Source organism: Meles meles, chromosome 1 (assembly GCF_922984935.1).
Source record: "Meles meles chromosome 1, mMelMel3.1 paternal haplotype, whole genome shotgun sequence".
Classification (NCBI taxonomy): Eukaryota; Metazoa; Chordata; class Mammalia; order Carnivora; family Mustelidae; genus Meles; species Meles meles.
In genome coordinates, this window is record NC_060066.1 from 200,189,061 (window position 1) to 200,204,378 (window position 15,318).

General features: G+C 43.4%; 1 protein-coding gene across 5 annotated transcripts in view; it reads left to right on the forward strand.

The window, feature by feature from the left end:
* LUZP1 (leucine zipper protein 1) overlaps positions 1-15,318 on the forward strand; it is a 102,356-nt gene that overhangs the window by 4,302 nt on the left and 82,736 nt on the right. The window contains exon 1 of one of the 5 annotated variants that reach the window (XM_046023678.1): positions 1,675-1,754. The exons of 2 other annotated variants lie outside the window; for them this stretch is intronic. The gene's annotated coding sequence lies outside the window, so the exon portion shown is untranslated. Of the gene's footprint in view, positions 1-1,674; positions 1,755-15,318 lie in introns of those variants that run through there. 2 more of the 5 variants (XR_006820874.1, XM_046023710.1) reach the window with 2 other exon arrangements.

Genomic DNA, 15,318 nt, shown 5'->3' on the forward strand with positions numbered 1-15,318 from the left:
ACAGATCTATCTCTTTGTCAGGGAAGCTGGAGCAGAAAGGCACGAGGGAGAAATGGGTCAGCTCTGCTGCAAATCATTTGCAGAGAAAACTCGAAGCTATCCCCCACTCAGGCGGGGGCTGAGTGACACAGATGCCCTGGGGTGTCAGATGTGACTCCGCAGAATGCCCCTGCAGTCTGGAAACTGGAACATTGGTTTCTGTTCCGATGGCAGCGTTCTGAGCTTCTTTTCTTGGGACGTCCAAGTCTAACCCTATGAAATGACTGGGAGGAGTATCACTAGGGGTGCTATGTGCTATTAGGAGCTGGAAATAATATTGGTGATAATGATGAAAATAAGAATGACAACCACATCATTTCTGGAACACTGTGCCCGGTGCTTTCCACACAGTGTTTTATGTAATTTCAGAACAAATGCTGCAAGGACTATATTCATAGCCCCATTTTATACATGAGAAGAATGAAGCTCAAAGACAGGTAGCATGGGCCAGAACAAGGGTGTATACTTCCAAGGTTTTCTGGCACCATGTGTGGTTTCTGACCTCAAGGAGGTGAGGAAGTGCTAAGAAACAAACAGGAGGTCAATTTGACACAAGTTACAATGTGTTCATGACCACATGAGAGTTAAACACCGTGCACAGGTATTCGGGTATGGAGAGCGGGCAGAGTGGGCGCCTGGTTGGGGGAAAGTAGGAGGAGTTGTAAGTTGAGATGAGACAGCAGGGGAAGAGCATGAGCCATGGGGCAGATGTGGGAAAGCAGTGGGTGTGCGAGTGGAAGTTTGGATAAACTTTACAGTGTGTGTTATGTCTGTGTGTGTGTATAAAGGTAGGAAGAGACCAGACCAGGCCAGGGTTTTGGCCCTTATTCCGCAGGCAATAAGGAGCTTACACAAGAGATGTCTCAAGAGACCAGCTATGCTGCTGCAGTCAGAGAAGTAGCAGCCCTCAGTGCATCTGTGTCCTGGCTTGTGAATGCAGCTCTGTGCCAGCACGTGGGAGGGCATCTATGGGGAGAGTGTATCTGTGGCTGGGTGTGGGATTTGAGCTCCCTTCAAAGGCCCCCTCCCCACTTCTCTGAGCCCTAGGTCCCTTGCATGTACTAGTTTCACTGGAAATGTGTCATAGAATTATTGGAGGGACTTTTGAGATGATCTGGTCATCACTCCTTCCCATCTTAAAGAAGGTAAAAGTGAGGAACATAGATGGAAAAAGCCTTGTCTAGGGCCACATAGATGTGAAAAAGACTTGTCTAGGGCTATTATATGAATTAATAGCAGAGCTGGGGACTGGAACCCATGCCTCCATGCTGAGTGCCTTTTCCACTTGTGTTGAGTAATAGAAATAGTATTCTTTGAGTGATTACTCCATACCAGGCCCTGGGCTAAACACCTTTACATGGATTATCTCATTTAATCCTCACAACCCTCCTGGGACTGCCCCTCTTGAAAGCAGTACATCTTCCTCGTCTGCCATTTCGATTTCGCACCGCGCCTAGCACAGGCCCGGGGCACCTAGCTCATCAAGCTATAAAAACTTGGCAAAGTCCAAGTCCGAGGAGAAGGGGGTTGAAGAACGGAGGGGGCGGGACTTCCTACCAGCCCCGCCCCTCAAAGGAGGCCCCGCCTTCCAGTCTCTGACGTCACCCAGGCCCCGCCCCTCATTGTCAGTCCCGGGGAGCCGGAGGAGGCGCCGGCTGCCGGGAGCGGAGCGCCGGATCCCTCGGCGGGCGGGAGCGCGGGCCGGAGTCGCCGAGGTGAGGGGTTCGCGGGGAGGCGGCAAGCGCGCGGCGCGGGAGCCTGGGGCGGGCGGCCGGGGCCGGAGGAGGGCGGCCGGAGGGGGCGGCTTGCCCGGGCAAGGGGTCGGGGCACCCAGGAGCGACAGGGCAGAACCGGTGGGCTCACCCGGGGGAGGGCTGAGGTGATACGGAGTTGGGGCGGGGGGGCGGTTGGAGCGGAATTTTGGAGAAAGGGCTCGGAAGGGGAGATTTTTGGGGGGGGGGCGAGACCTTGAGAAATTTTTTGGAGTTGGAAATTTTTCTGTTGGAGGGAGGGAAGGTTCTGAGAGACTTTTGGTGGGAGCGAGAATCTGAGGAGAAATGTTTGGGTCAGAGAGCCGAGGGGACATTTTCGGGGGGCGGAGGAGAGTTTCGGGTCGAGTTTGGGCTTCAGCGGGAGGGAGCGCGGGGCGGTGGGGGCGGGGAGCGGCTGGCCAGGCGGGGGGCCGGGACCGCCGGGGAGGGGGCTGCGCGGGGCCCGCGGGCACCCGGGAGGAAGGAAGTGATCTTACAGGAAGAGCCCGGGAGCTCCCGAGGTGGAGGAGGAGGACGAGGAGGAGGAGGAGGGAGGTTTGGGAGCGCTCGGGCTGGGCTGCTGGACCGGGCTGCGGGGGCGCGGGCCGCTGGGGAGGGGTCCCGCCGCCGCCGCCGCAGCAGCTGTCGGCCCGCCGCGCCGGCCCGCGTCCCGGCCGATGCTGGCCTCGCAGCCAGACCGCTGGGCCGGGAAGGAATTCGAGGCATTCGCTTTGTTTAAGTTGCCAGTAGACAGTCCTTAGGACTAATTAATGGTGGAATCTGCAAGGGGACGCGGGCGAGTCGGGCCGGGGCCGCCCCCCGCCCGCCGCCGCCGCCGCCGCCGCCGCAGCAGCGGTGAACTTTCCGCAGCGCGCGCGGCCCGCCTCCCTGCGCACACCCGCCCCTGCCCCGGCCGGGAAGGAGCCATGGCTTCCCCAAGCGCAGGAATGAAGTGCGGTTTCTGGGGCCCGTGGCCTCTGGCTGCGGACGCTGCCTGCGGGGAAGCCGGCGTCCCGGAGCGGCCGGGCTAGGGGTTCGCAGCCCGCGTGAGAGCTCTCAGAGGTACCTGCGGTTTCTCTTAATAACCTTGGAGGAGGCTCTGCGAGCCGAGAAAGACCATCTTGCTTTGGAGCATCTGTTTCTTCGTCGCGTCAGCCCCTTTCCTAACACTGCAGAGCTTGTTGTGGCTTGTTTCGGAAATGCCGAGACCAGTGCTCACACTTAAGGGTGGGAGAAGGAGAGAGACTAGCGCGCCCCCCCCCCCCCCCCCCCAACCAACCAAAAACCAACCCTGCAGTGTAATCTCCAGAAAGCCAGAGATAGTTTGCAGATTCTCCCGTCACACCTTCGCTGACTTGAATGACCTTGGGAAGGGGATTGTGCTTCTGAGCTTCTGGTGCCTTATCTTTTGATTGAGGAGAAAATACCCTCTGGACCTCCCTGCCTTTTGGGGATGTTTTCAGAGGTGGGGTTAGTTCGGGGCATTTTACGGACTGCTGCAGTTCTGGCCTAAGGAGCTGGACGAGAGTCAGAGTTGGGGGAATTCAGATCCCCTAGTAAGATTTTATTGGCTCAGATTAGGTAGGTCGGGAGGGGCAGCTTTGGATTTTAGGAGGATAGTTCCCTTTGGAGAATCTGTACCGTATGTTCCAGATTGGATTCTGTCACTTTGTGTGCAGCTTTGGCGGCATTCGTGTGGTTAAATTAGGTAACTCCCATAGATAGTTCTTCTGTCAGAAATAATTATTTTGCTCAGGATTCCCCTTGGGGCAGATTAAGGTTTTGCTCGATTTACTCAGAAGAATTTTCCAGGTTTCTAAAATTAAATCACTTTTCTAAACATAGTAACTAAAGTTTGAAAAACTGGAAATAGGATGGGGAGGGAGTTGATTAGAATATGAACAAGGTAGCATGTACAGGTTCATTGTTGTTCTGTGATTACTAACAGGGATTGTGAACTAGCCTTGATTAACAGGTATTTTCTTACTCCTAAATAATTTAAGAGCAAGAGAGGGAGCTTATTTTTTTGAGTTGCCTACTTTGTGCCCAGGAATTGTGCTCGGTGGTATAGATCTCATACAATTTTCACAACAATGCTGTGAGGTGGTATTTGGCTACCCTGCTTCACAGATGGACAAACTGAAGGTCGGAAGGTAAAATGACTTCCCCAGGTTTACAGATACACTTGGTAAGAAGTGGAGCTGGAATTCAAACCCAAGTCTGTTTCTGAGGTCCATGGTTATCTCCATTATGCACAGTGCATTAGTTCCTAGGCCTCAGACTCAGCCACTGGGTCACCTTGGACTGTAGCATAAGTCCATTAAGTTTATTCCCCGGTAGTGTTGCTTGCTTTTTCTTCCATCAATGTTGTCAGTATGCTTTTTTTTTTTTTTAAAGATTTTATTTATTTATTTGACAGAGAGAGATCACAAGTTGGCAGAGAGGCAGGCAGAGAGAGGAGGAAGCAGGCTCCCTGCGGAGCAGAGAGCCCGATGTGGGGCTCAATCCCAGGACCCTGAGATCATGACCTGAGCAGAAGGCAGAGACTTAATCCACTGAGCACCCAGGCGCCCTGTCAGTATGCTTTTGAGATATTTTTGGTTTTCAAAGAAGTGGTGCTAGTGGTTTGTCCTATATGCAGTAGGTGCCTAATATATGTATTTTTTTTTATGATGGAAGCATTTGTATTGAAATGCAGATACCTGGGTGATCATAGATTTCATTTATATAAATGGAAGATGATGGATTGCTAGTGGCCCTTCTACTGTAGAGGCCATCATTTGGGTGACATTCATGATCAGAAGCAGAACCATTTTTCATGTAATACAGCTTTTTGGGACAGGGTCAGCTTCTGAAAACTTATTGCTTACAGGTAAGACCCAGATAGTCAAGCTGAAAGATTTGGTATAAACTTTGAAGCACATAATAGATGCTTAGTAAATATTTGCTGAGGAAATACATGCATTCTTTTTTTAAAAATCAGCTTTATCAAGGTGTAATTTACATACAGTAATATTCATCAGTGTGCAGTTTTAAGTGTGCAGTTTGATGAGCTTTGACAAATGTATGCAGTTCTGTAATCCCCATACCTGCCATCATTTGTTTAAACTCTGTGTTGTTTTTAAGGTATTGGTTTGCTAAGTGATCCTGAGAATGCTGTCAAGTTTCTGTTTTCCTAGATTCAAACTGGTGAGATCAGAGTGAGTACTAGAGAGTCAGTATGCCAACTTTGTAGGAAATAGGGAAATCGTAGATATTTATTGGTGAGGTGCATGTGAAGAATAGACAGGTAGAGATAGGGATACTTGGCAGATCAGGGGAGAGAAATTCATGAGGAATCAGGTTTTCATTTTAGGACAAGGATACACATTGTGGGGGAAAATTACCCAAAGATTTATTCAGGAGTTGAACTTGTATTTTTGTTTCCTTTTTAATATAGTACCTCTGCAGTATAAAAATTCAACATCTTTGGCTGTTCTTAGGAAGTGTATAGGAAGTATACTTATACCTTATAGTTCAAATAATTCTTAAGGGTGGGGATGCTGTAAAATAATTGAAGGCCTTGCCCTTCCACCTATGACAGAATATCCTTAGTGTTTAACTTATTTTAGCTAATATTCTGCAAAGGGAATACATCAGGTAGAAATTGTCTTTCTTGGAAGATTTAAGACTATTTTTTCCTTGTCATAATTTTTTTTAAGGTTATTCGAGGGAGGGAGAGACAGAAAACGGGGGTTGGAGGGGGAGTAAAGGGGAGAGGAAGAGGGAGAGAAGCAGACTCTGTGCTGAACGTGACATGGGACTTGATCTCACCACCGAGAGAACATGGACCTGAGTGGAAATCAAGAGTCAGATGCTTAACTAACTGACTGAGCTACCTGGGCACTCCTCCTCCTCTAATTTCTTAGGATACTGAACCTGTCCCAAGCTGCTAAAGCCCAAGTCTGTCTTGGAAGAAGTTTGAAGCCCCTGTTTCCAAGCTTCTAGAAGCAGTCCCATGAAAATTTTTTTATTTAGAGACCAAGCATGAGCGAATGTGAGTGGAGGTGGGAGGGGGAGAGGGAGGAAAAGAAGTCTCAGGTAGATTCAGTACTGGTTGAGGGGCTTGACCCTGAGGTCATGACCTGAGCTGAAATCAAGAGTCCAATGCTTAACCTACTGAGCCATCTAGGTGCCCCTAGAAGCAGCCCCATTTTTATCTCTTATTACTTGTTTCTCTTTATCCATTCTGTTTCCACATGTTGACTACTTTACAGCCCTTCTCTCCCACCTGTCAGTCTTGAGAATGGAATCTCATCAGCCATAGGCCCTTCGTATAACATTAGGAAATAATAATTAAATTAAAATACCAGTCTGCCAACTCAATATTTTGGGTGATGGTAGGGAGAAAATAATAACTCTGTGCGGTAGTTATTATCCTCTTTATACATGAGGAAACTGAGCTCAGAGTAGTTACTGGCAGAGCTAGTGAGGGGAAGAGACCAATGATTTGAGCTCAGAGTGATTGGTACTCAAGTTTGGGATCCGTTTCGTTATACTCTCTGTGTATTAGGGTTGAGGAAGCAAGGGAAGAACTTGGAAATACCATATTAAAATATAATTCAAAGCATAGCAAGCATTGCAGATCTTTAAGGCATTGCTGTGGGGTTTTTTTGTTTTGTTTTGTTTTTAAGATTTTATTCATTTATTTGAGAAACAGAGAGCACAAGCCAAAAGAGGGTCAGAGGGAGAGGGAGAAGCAGACTCTTTGCAGAGCAGGGAGCCAGACTTGAGGCTTGATCCCAGCATCCTGAGATCACCACCTGAGCTGAGGGAAGAGGCCCAAGCCACCTCGGCACCCCTCCCATTTTTTTTTTTTTTTTAATAAAGATTTTATTGGGATGCCTGGGTGCCTCAGTCCATTAACTGTCTGCTGTTGGCTCAGGTCAGGATCCCAGGGTCCTGGGATGGAGTCCCACATCAGGATCCTTGCTCAGCAGGAGCCTGCTTCTCCCTTTGCCTGCTGCTCCTCCTGCTTGTGCGGTCTCTCTCTCTGACAAATAAAATCTTTAAACAACAACAACAAAAAGATTTTATTTATTTGAGAGAGAGAACATGTGTGTGCAATATATACATATATAGAGAGAGATATTACAATTTGATTTTTTTTTTTTTACAAATTGAATCTATCTGTGGAACCTGCACCTAGATCAAGAAACAGTATTACTTGTACCCAGAAGCCCCCATCCAGCTCCTTTCCAGTTCCTGTCTCCCGTCCATCTCCCTGCAGAACTTCTAACAGCATATACTAATTCTGCCTGTTTTGTACTTTTGTAAAAATGGAATCACATAGTAGATATTTTTTGGGTCTGATTCTTTTTATTCAACAGTATGTTTGTGAGTATGCAGAAACTTTTAAGGGTTTTTTTAGGGCTTGAAATAAAATCGAAATTCAAACTCTTTATCTTGGCTTATGATGTCTTATATAACCTGGTCCCGCCTACCTTTCCAGCTTCACCTTATACCAATCTTGTTGGCCATTATGCTTCAGTCACAGCAGCTTACTTACCCTTAACAGGCTTCTTCCTACCACAGGGCCTTTATACGTATAAGCTGTGGCTCTCTCTTTCTTGAACACCCTCTCCCCTGTTCTTTGCCTGGCTGCATCCTTCAAGCCTCAGCATATGTATCAGAGATACCCTCCCTCATTATTTTATCTTGCCTTGTCCTGTTCCGTTATTCCCTGTTACTGGAGTCTGTTGCCTCCCTTCATAGCACCTATTACAGTTTATAATGATATAGCTGCTTGCATGATTATTATCTGCCTTCCCCACTAGACTTCAAAAGAGCAGGGAACTCCTCTGTTTTGCTCATCAGTGTATCCCTAGTACCTGACAGTGACTGACGTGTAGTCGGTATTTAATAAATATTTAATGACCACTTTCCCAATTCAGAATCTTTGTTTCCATTATCTTTTGTCCTTTTCTTCTCTTATGCTGTTTAACTATTTAAACTTTTCCATCCTTCAAGGCTCAGCTCATGTTCCCCTCTATGAAGTCTGCTGACTTCGCCATAGTAAATCTTTCTTCTCTCAAATTTTGACATTTATTGCTGATACCCCTCATGTTCTTGGTAAGTCACACTAGCATGTGTCTTATCTACCTAATTGGATCCAAGGCTCCCCTCCTGCAAATCTTGTAGCTTGTAATGCCAGTACCCCTTATATTCTTGGTCAATTTAACTAGTTTGTATCTTTACCTAATTTGATCAGAAGCTGCTTCATCAGAAACTAAGTTGTTTTAGCTGGTAACTCCCCTCATTTCTTTTAACTGGGCTTTGCACATGGTAGGCCCTCAGTAGAATTTTTGATGATTGATCGTAATGATGCTTATGTATAGGTAGCAATTTTAATTTCTTAGGCTTATTAACATGGACTCTTTTTTGCTTCTCCCTCTTCCTCTGCCTGCTTCCCCTGCTTGTCCTCTCTGTCAAATAAATAAAATCTTAAAACAACAAAACAACCATGGACTCTTTATTAGAATTCTTAGTGTTTTCTCTAAATGGGAGCTCCAGCTGCTTCAGGTTGGTTGGCAGTTATCAGAGTGTAAAAGTACTGAAGACCAGTCCTGGTACCACAAAGCAGATACTCCTTTGGAATCTGTCACCGGCAAATAACTAATTATGCACAGTTTTTTCTTAGATGCTTAATCAGTGCTTGTCTAATGCTCTCAGATTGGAGTTATTAACTGAAACAAGAGACAGGGTAATACCTCACTTGAGCTATATTTTGTTGAATAACATTTTATTTTGATGTCGTGTGAAGACTCCGAGACAATTAACAGTACCTTCTCTGACTTGTCAGTGAGCTCTCAGTAGTAATTCCTCCTCTTTTATTAAAGGCAGAGGAATGTAGGTACTAATATTGTGCATACTTTAAGGCGATTTATTTTTTTTTAAAAAAGATTATTTATTTATTTATTTGATAGAGATCACAAGTAGGCAGAGAGGCAGGCAGAGAGAGAGGAGGAAGCAGGCTCCCTGCTGAGCAGAGAGCCTGATGTGGGGCTCAATCCCAGGATCCTGGGATCATGACCTGAGCTGAAGGCAGAGGCTTTAACCCACTGAGCCACCCAGGCGCCCCCTTTAAGGCGATTTAAATGCAAATTTAAGTTCCTTGTAACTGGGATGATTCAACTTAATATACATGTGCCAAAATGGAGTGATACATGTAAAACCTTTTTAAGAGGAGCCTAATTCATATTTTAAAGCAATGATAATTGTGACTTCTTTAAATTAAAATTTTAGGTAAGCTCTGCACTCAGCATGGGGCTCAAACTCATGACCTGGGGATCAAGAGTTGCACACACTACTGACTAAGCCAGCCAGGTACCCCATTTTGACTTTTCTGATGGAATTATATCAGAAGATTGTGGGGTGATTTAGTAGTTGTTTTTGTGGAAACATTGGAGCAGAGGTACTTAAGGAAGTTTCTGAGAGAAGTTGTTGGAATAATTTTGTTCACAATCGTTCCTAATCTCTTACTGTTATTTTTTTCCATTAACAACTTAGAAATATTTTATGAAACCAGCCTCTTCAATTTTTACCCCAACTAGGTCAAAATAAAATACTACCACTGACTGTAATAACTGAGCTTTTCTTTTAAAACGTGAGGAGACAAATGATAAACTATGGGGAATTCGTTGTAAAAAGTGACTTTAAGCATCTGCCTTTGGCTCAGGTCATGAGATCTAGTCCCACATCAGACTCCTTGCTCAGCAGGGAGTCTGCTCTCTCTGCCCGCTGCTCTCCCTGCTTGTGCGCTCACACGCTCTCTTTCTCTCTCTGACAAATAAATAAATAAGATCTTGTAAAAAGTGACTTTCAGAGTGGATTACAAAGTTAGTATGTACTCAACCCAGTCTCCTGCACTTTTCATATTCACAGTTGTTCATAACATTGGCTTCTAGGCATCAGGAGATCTTGGAGTGTGTTCCTGAGTCATTTAGTTTTATTCGAGTAAACTTTTAGTAAGTGTGATTTATTATATTCTGATTCTTTGGCATTTAGTTATCTACTTGTGTCTTATTCTCATTCTTTGACCATTTTGGTTAAATAGCACTTTACCTTATAAGGTCATTTAAAACTATACAGTTTAAACTGCCTGCTGATCTTGCTGCTTGTGCTCACTCTTCCCTAGCTTCAGAGAGCCTCAGTTTTTCTGTCTTTCCAATGGGAAGAGTGGTTGTAAGGATTAAATAATTTAATGTACAGAAGCATTTAGTACATTTGGTACATAGTAAATATTGGCCATTATTTCAGTTTTACATTTTTGTTTACCCAAAGAATAGAAGAAAAAATGGCCTGTTCTTATTTGTTTTAAAATTAATATGATTTAGTCTAAAGTCAGTAACATCTTTGTATACTGGGCAGACTAGAAAAAACTCAAGAATATGTATGCATATATATATGTATGTATGTATGTATGTATTTATTTGAGAGAGAGAGCACAAGTAGGCAGAGCGGCAGGGAGAGGGAGAAGCAGGCTCCCCGCTGAGCAGAGAGCCCAGTGTTGCTCAATTCCAGGACCCCTGGATCATGACCAAGGGAAAGACAGAGGCTGAACCAACTGAGCCACCCAGGTGGCCCAAGAATTTTTTAAAGCTTAATTTTAACTTTACTAACTTCTAATGAAGCTAGGGGCTTTCTCAGTGACTAGTTTAATTTCATTTACTAATCTGTTTTTCTTGAATCACTCAACCTTAGCCCCAAGTATTGGCTATGTGGTTGTAATTGGTACAAGTGAGAGGTAATTTCTGGATGTTCTAGCCAGCCCTTCCTCACTTAAACAGAGACCCTGCAACTGGAAATTGAGACTACTGTTTGTAAGATCATGAGACTATTTCAAACCATTGTAATACTTGAAAATTATTTGCCTACTTGAAAATCACTGAAAAATATTAAGTCTGGCTATAGAATTTTGGGCTGGTGATATTAATATTGTTAGCCATTTACTTTTGCTTTTTCTAGGTAAAGATCTCAAGTGATTTTACAACATTAGTTGTATTTGTTAGGTGCTATCTTAAGCATTTTATGTGCATTATTTCATTTACTTGTCCGTTTAACAAATATTTATTGAGTACCTGCCATGTGTCAGGCACATAATCTCATTTAATCCTCACCACACCCATGAAATAGATATATTGTTTATTATTTTAGCCCCATTTTACAGATTAGGAACTGGGACACAGAGAAACTGTGTATCTTACCCAGTGTCACAAAGCTGTCGAGGGTCAGATTTGGGATTTTTAGAAAATTTTGATTGACAATTGCTGAAATACTGGCATAAATTACCTCTATACCAGATTTTTTTTTTTCTTTAGGAGAAAGATATTAACCAAATTTTGAAGTGTGTGCTAAGTAGATTACAGTCCAGGTACTTGGAGCAGGATGTGTCAGGTTTAGGTGAACTAAGCTGGGATAATTTCCTCTCTTACTCCAAATCCAGCTCTCTCTTTTTAAAAAAAAGATTTATTTGTTTGACAGAGTGATCACAAGTAGGCAAAGAGGTAGGCAGAGAGAGAAGGGGAAGCAGGCTCCCTGCCCAGCAGAGAGCCTCATGCAGGGCTCATCGATTCTAGGACCCTGAGATCATGACCTGAGCCAAAGGCAGAGGCTTAACCCACTGAGCCACCCAGGCGCCCCCAAATCCATCCCTTTAAACAATGAAAATAAGAACAAAAGACAAGTTTGGTTTTGTTTGTTTGTTTGTTTTTCCAAAAGACAACTTGGAAATTCTTTCTTTTGGAGAATTTCAGTTTACCCAAACCAGCATGAACCGAATGTAAATTTTCAAGAAGGATGGATATAAATAACCATATTAAACACTGTTCCTTCAGAGGCACTCTGGGAGCCAGTGTTACAGAAGCAGCATAGTTTAATTGTTTCAATTAAACAACTTCATTTGTTGCTTTTGCATAGATCTGGTATGATACTTCAGACTTCCATTTTCATTAACTCTGGTTTTATGGTCATCTCTGAGAGGTATCTATACGGTAATATGACTTTTTAAAAAAAAAAACAAAAAAACAAATACCAGGGGCACCTGGGTGGTTCAGCTGGTTAAGCGGCTGCCTTTGGCTCAGGTTATGATCCCAGGGTCCTGGGATCGAGCCCCACATCGGGCTTCCTGCTCAGTGGAGAGCCTGCTTCTCCCTCTCCCTCTGCCTGCCTTTCTGCCTACTTGTGATCTCTCGCTCTCTCTCTCTGTCAAATAAATAAATAAAATCTTAAAAAAAAATAGAAACAAATACCAGACGTTTCCAAAATGGGAAATAAATATATATTTATTTTGATGAGATTTCCAAGCTGTGCTATACTTCTTTTGAGTTTGCCTTTAGAGCATATTGCACATTCTTAATCCTGATAAGTCTTCTTTTCAGGGGAGTTATATTTAACTTTTGGAGATAAGCAAGTCTGGTGAAAGACGTGAGTAATCCGTGTGGTTTTTGGTCATAAATGAGATGTCATTCTAAGAGGTGGAGACTAGGAATTTTGTGTGTGAGGCTCATCTTTGAGAATCTGCAAATAGAATTTCAAAAAGGTTTTGAGGCTTGGTGGCATTCCTGGAAGAGATTCTTCCTCCCCAACATGACTTGAGTTAACAGCACTTATTTTGAACCTATAAATAAAAATCATTGTTTGAATATAACTTGTTTAACTTGTACTCTTGATTGAGTTGAAAGTCTAATGAGAACATTATCTTGTATTAATAATAGTATCTTATTTGTAAATTTTAATAGTCTCTTTTTTTCTGTCTAAAAGACAGTTTTTTAAAAAGGGAAAGAATATTTTTAGTCTGCTGAGAGGCAAATATATATATAGGAACAGATTTGAACTCATTATAATTAAAAGGTGAAATATATTTTGGTGACCCACTTACCCAGGCATTATGTTATGTGTGTGGCCTTTCTGTGGAGGCAGAAGAGTTCAGATAGAAAATTGGTACCATCCACCCAGGTCTGACAACATATCCTGTTTTTTTTTTGTTTTAAGATTTTATTGATTTGACAAAGAGATTGCAAGTAGGCAGAGAGAGAGAGAGAGGGAAGCAGGATCCTGGGACCATGACCTGAGTTGAAGGCAGAGGCCTTAACTCACTGAGCCACCCAGATGCCCCCATATCCTGTTTCTAAAAGTAAAGAAATATCTGGTTTTATCCAGTTTCAAGTTAACTGGGTAAGTTAAATGCTGAGCAAGATAAATGTAGTTAATTTTTGGCTCTTTAAAACCCTGGAACAGCTTTATCACAAATGTATGTCCTTCTGATTACCTGGGGGTGTTTATCTTATTTGGATCATGTTAGTGATCTGTATCTAGTATCAGTGAATAAGCAGAATTAGAGTTGAAAATTTTCTGCGGATTCTGTGTCATTGAGGATGAACAATAAATAATAAAACCTAACATTATTAACTATATGCCAGCTGCTGTATTCAAGTGCGTTTTATATCTTTATTTAATCTTCCTCTCAACAGTTCCTTGGTGTAGATACTATTATTATCCCCATTTAGTAGATAAAAATTCCTTAAGAAAGGAGATCAGGATGCCTAAAGTCAACACAGCTGATGAATGCCAAGGTGGAATTTGACGCTGAGCTTGCAATTGAACGTTACAGTGAGCACAACTTTTATGAACTGTGTGCATTTCAGATCATTCTTCCCTAAGTAAATGAGGTCAGCATTGGCTTATGTTTCCTAGGAGAGGAAGAATATCATTTTTAGATCTTGATTAACCTAAAGATGTATTAAGTGTCTTTAAAATGTACCTGGGTGGCTCAGTGGGTTAAAGCCTCTGTCTTTGGCCAGGTCATGATCCCAGGGTCCTGGGACCGAGATCCTCATCAGGCTCTCTGCTCAGCAGGGAGCCTGCTTCCTCCTCTCTCTCTGCCTGCCTCTCTGCCTACTTGTGATCTCTGCCTGTCAAATAAATACCTAAATAAATAAATCTTAAAAAAAAAAAAATGTTCCAGAGTATACAAAAGCTGACTGAATAGGTAAGATATTGTGGAGGTAGTTTAGGCTGTTTGTGTAACAAAGTAGTACTTGATGGTAGGTTTGTATTGGGAATACCAGTTGTTGTATTTGAAAGGTTTACTTGGGAGAGAGAGACAGCGAAGGGGAGGGGGAGAGGGGAGAGAGAGGGAATCTTGAACCTGAGGTGGGACTCTGTCCCAGGACCCCTGAGATCTTGACCTGAGCCAAAACCAAGAATGGGGGGCACCTGGGTGGCTCAGTGGGTTAAGCCTCTGCCTCTGGCTCAGGTCATGATCTCAGGGTCCTGGGTTGGAGCCCCACATCGGGCTCTCTGCTCAGCAGGCAGCCTGCTTCCCCCTCTCTCTCTGCCTGCCTCTCTGTCTACTTGTGATCTCTCTCTCTGTCAAATAAATTAATAAAATCTTAAGAAAAAACAACCCAAAAAACCAAAAACGAGGAGTGGGGCCCTCAACCAACTGAGCTGCTCAGGCCGTCAGGAATACCAGTTTTTATGCTTTCTACCACAGCTGTACTGGAGTACGATGTGAGATATTCTTAATATAATTTGATAAAATTAGATACTTTCCAGCATATGCTGAATTTTTTTTTTTTTTTTTTTTTGCAGGGAACTTGAAGACTGATGATTATGTTAGACTCGTTTTAAAACTGAATTCCACCATGACTTGAAAGAGACTATCAGGATCATAAAGCAGTATGATGAAAAAATAGATGGCTTAGTAGTGAGGTGGTTAATGGGAGGCAAATAATAAGGGGGGGGATAAAATTTCCAATCATAAAAGGCAAGAGGAGTGGATTAGGGCAGAAATAGGAGAAGTACATGGCTGTTAAGTGGGTAAGTTGAGAGGAGTGCAGAGAATCTAGGGAAAAGAGGTAGAGAGGAGATAAGGAACACTGGCTTCATTTATGTATTTGGTCAGTTTCACATCAAATTTAAAGGCCAGTAATTGGGGCACCTGGGTGGCTCAGTGGGTTAAAGCCTCTGCCTTTGGCTCAGGTTGTGATCCCAGGGTCGTGGGGTCGAGCCCCGCATTGGGCTCTCTGCTCAGTGGGGAGCTTGCTTCCTCCTCTCTCTCTGCCTGCCTCTCTGCCTACTTGTGATCTCTGTCAAATAAATAAACAAAATCTTAAAAAAAAAAGGCCAGTAATTTAGTCAATTCTATTTAATTTATAGTACCTGTTGTGTATTTAACCCAGGGCTAATTAATGTGGACAAAACAAGAAGACAAAAGAAGTGCCATATATAGCCCTTGTTCTAAGGAATTTAACATTCTAACTGGGGAGACAGTACCTGGTTTTGCAATTAACATTATATGTTAATGCCAAAAGGGGTGATACTGGCTGGTGATTCTGGAGTTTTCATTTAATAAACCATTCATATTTCAGAAGAACTTTTTGTTTTCCAAGTAAGGGCACAAAAAAGAAAAACAACCCTTTCATCTGATACAATTGTATCAGAAAAGATGGAACATTTTATTTATTTATTTTTTTAAAAGATTTTA